The sequence below is a fragment of the Sus scrofa genome, chromosome X, assembly GCF_000003025.6.
Source record: "Sus scrofa isolate TJ Tabasco breed Duroc chromosome X, Sscrofa11.1, whole genome shotgun sequence".
NCBI classification, from domain to species: Eukaryota; Metazoa; Chordata; class Mammalia; order Artiodactyla; family Suidae; genus Sus; species Sus scrofa.
Genome location: NC_010461.5, coordinates 23,472,125 through 23,475,884, shown reverse-complemented (window position 1 = coordinate 23,475,884; position 3,760 = coordinate 23,472,125). Strand labels below are relative to the sequence as shown.

The following is a 3,760-nucleotide window of genomic DNA, read 5'->3' as shown; positions in this document are numbered from 1 at the left end:
TATCTTTAAAATACTGGAAGAAAATAACATCAACCTTGAATGGTATAGCCAGTAAAAAATATATTTCAATAGTAAATGTGAAATATTTATCCAAATATACAAAAAACGAAATCATCACTAGCAGACATGTAATTTTATTTTCATTTATTTATATTTAAACACACTTTTCTTGATAAATGTATCTTTTTTTAAAGGAATGGACTTTGAGGAGGAAGAAAACATGCAGCAGAGAGGTAAGGAATAGAACATATATAAAAGCGTAAATTTTTTGTTAATTGTTTTATAACCACAACCCATTAGTACAGAGAATGTCTTGTATAAAACAACACAAAAAAAGGTTTAAAAATGTTGCCTTAGGCAAGACTGAAGATTGAAGTCTCATATTTGGAATTTCTGCTGCAGTCCTTGTTTCTGGATGGATCATTGGGTCTGTGGCACAGTCCATGCTTTTAACCAGATTTGAACAGAAGCGTGGCCACTTGGCCCAGGTAGAAGTAGGTGCAGTATTTGGTTTAATGTGTCATGTAACTAATGAAGTACCTCCCCACAATGCAGTGTCAGGTGAAGTGTGTTTCTTGTCAAATTCCTTCGTAACACAAACTGCAATTTCTGTCTCCATTTATCTTCAACTCCCGAGTAGCACACTTCACAGAATCCTGTTGCATTTCCTCTGACATATTGGCATTTTTGAACACAGCCTTTTGGTTGTGTCTGGTTACAGCGAAGTAAGGGCTGGCTGACTGCATCTAGTCTCCTGGAGTAGGGGCTGACTAGACATACAATTTTAAAGGAAGTCCTTTGAGTAAAATGAAATGATATCACATAAAAAACCTGTATCTATACAAATGACCAAATAACCCCAGAATTGTGAAATATGTGAGTAAATACAAAATGTTTTCTTATGTTATAAATTACATTTAAAGATAATTGAATGTTTGAATAAAAATAACGCTATATTTATTACAGATGTAAAAATAAACTATATGAAAACAGAAGAGCTAGGAGAAGATAAACTGTACTACTTTTAAGGTTCTTCTGCTATAGTTGAAGTGATACATTACTTGAGAGTAGAGTATTGTAAGTTATATATACTAGAAACACTAAAGCAAAATTTTACCGAGGAAGATATATGGATTGCATATATGCACATGAATGGATATTAACATCATTAATCATTAGGGAAATTTAAATTAATAATGAAATACCACCATATACTTATTAAAATGGCTTAAATTTAAAAAAATAGTAAACTGGAGTTCCCATCATGGCTCAGTGGTTAACGAACCCAACTAGTATCCATGAGGATGCAAGTCCGATCCCTGGCCTTGCTCAATGGGTTAAGGATCCGGCATTGCCGTGAGCTGTGGTGTAGGTCACAGATACGGCTCAGATCCAGCGTTGCTGTGGCTGTGGTGTAGGCCAGCAGCTACAGCTCTGATTCAACCCCTACCCTGGGAACTTCCATATGCCATGGGTGAGGCCCTAAAAAGCCAAAAAGAAAAAAATAGTAAACTGACAATATTAAATACTGGCAAAGGTGTGGAGAAACTTGAATTCTCATGCATTGCTGTGGGAATATAAAATGGTATAGCCACATTAGAAAACAGTTTCATAGTTTCTTATAAAATTAAGCATACACTTGCCACATGACCTAGAAACTTCACTCTTAGATATTTACCTAAGTGAAATGATTATATTCCTGAATATTTGCAGCAGTGTTATTCATAATGTCAAAATTTGGAAATGATGACAATGTCCTTCAACTGGTAAATGGATAATCAGTGCAGTGCATGCATGCAGTGGGATGCTGTTCAATACAAATGAATGTAAATTGCAAGAACATGCATAAATGTCAAATGTATGTTGGCAAGTAAATGAAACTAGATCCCTAAATCTACATACTATATTGATCCATTTATTGTAAAATTCTTTGAAAGTAAAACTGTAGGGACAAAAATTGGTGAATGATTGTGAAAAGCTGGGGGTCTGGGAGGTGATGAATAAATAAATAAATAAATAAGCCCAAGAACTCCTATCTTGAACCCAGCCTTTCTCAGTTCCAAAGCTCCGGAACTCTTAAGCCTATGATGATCCTATGATGGATGACATGTTCCAGATTAATTAAAGATAAGTATGAAAGTTCATACTCATTACATGTATGAGTACTTCTTACATTCATAGGATAACTCATGTTCTAAAACACCACTATTCTTATATTGCTTTTTTGGTTCTCCAAGTATGCTACCCAGAGCAGCAAAGTCAGTAGCACGTGGGAACTTGTTAGAAGTATAAATTCTCAGGCTCTATTCTCAGACCTACTAAATCAGAAACTCTGTGTGGGGGGGTAGATTCAATAACCTGTGTTTTAACCAGCCCTCCAGATGATTCTGTTGTGCACTAAAGCTTCAGAACTACAGATCTACATTAACTCATTAGTTCTCATTACTTCAAACAATAAATGCAAATAAGTTGAGTTACTTTCAGTTAATCTGTATTGGAATACTACCCATCTGTAAAGTCCCTTATGAAATGCGAACTCTATGAAATCTCCCATTTCTCCCTGCCCCTCTGCAACACTGTTTATACCTTTATTAAACATACATTTACTTTCACCTTGTTTTATATTTCGTTGCTGACGTGTCTATAACCTTCATTAGAATGCCAGTTCCATGGGGCATGGATTCTCATATTTCAAGATTTATAAAACCCATCAGTGTAATCTGAATAAGGACAAATCCAACTGGTCATGAAGGTTAAAATAATTGGGAAGTGTCAGTTTCCAAGGTACATAAAGTTTCAGGCTTGGTTCAAGTATATTATATACATTTAGTAGTCATCATCTTTTCAGACACATCAGAATGAGGGTGGGAGGTGTGACAACCATGAAAATGTTGCTTACTTCCTACTGCAGGTCATAACTGATCAATAGCCTCAGCTGTTGAGCTCTGAATCCATCACTTCACTTCCGACAAGTTACTACTAGCCAGAGATTGTGTGCAGCAGGAATACTAAAGTGGGGGTATTCTTGCAAGGTACAGGACTTCTGTAATGAGCAGCTTTGGCTCAAGGACTCTCCATTAACCATGCTGAAACTTTCTTAGAACTGCAGTGCAATCTAAGACTTTTCCTACCCAACTTTCCTTCCATTTCTCCTCCACTGGGGTCCAAATTGCCTTGTGGTCTGATAGCTTTCTGAACCTCTTTCAGTCCCTTCCCCCCTTTCCCTCACAGCCATTTCCCCCAATAAATCTCCGCCTTGTTTAATCTTGTCTTAGTGTCTGCTTCTCCAAGGATCTGAACTAATACTGGGGGGGGGGATCATGTCTAAGTTTAAGTTCCATGAAAAATCTTGTTTCACATAAGCAATTATTTTTAATATGTAGACAGTATTACATAAGCAATTATTTTTAATATGTAGACAATATTACCTGTGCAAATGGCCACTTCCCCCTTGCAAACTGGCTGCTAGAAAGCTGAGAACAAAAAGATGCCTCTGTTTTATCAGCTCATTATTTGTTTCTTTAAATTTTGGGTCTACTTTTATTTGCAAGTGTAAGTTTTCTTTATTTTGAATTTAATTGTATAGATTTTTTAAGCTATATGAAATAATTTCTGAAAAAAAAGCCAGGGTAAAAATAATCCAAGTAATGGTCAAATATTAAGAGGTGGAGTCAGGATTGCCATGTTCAGTCAGTCTCATAGGCTGTACATGCCATGGCTTGAACTGGATGCTCATTGTGAATGGTGCCATCTAAAGTTG

The 3,760-nt window shown here is 36.1% G+C and overlaps 1 pseudogene; it reads right to left on the bottom strand.

Moving 5' to 3' along the window:
• LOC100515983 lies at positions 450-746 on the bottom strand (annotated as a pseudogene).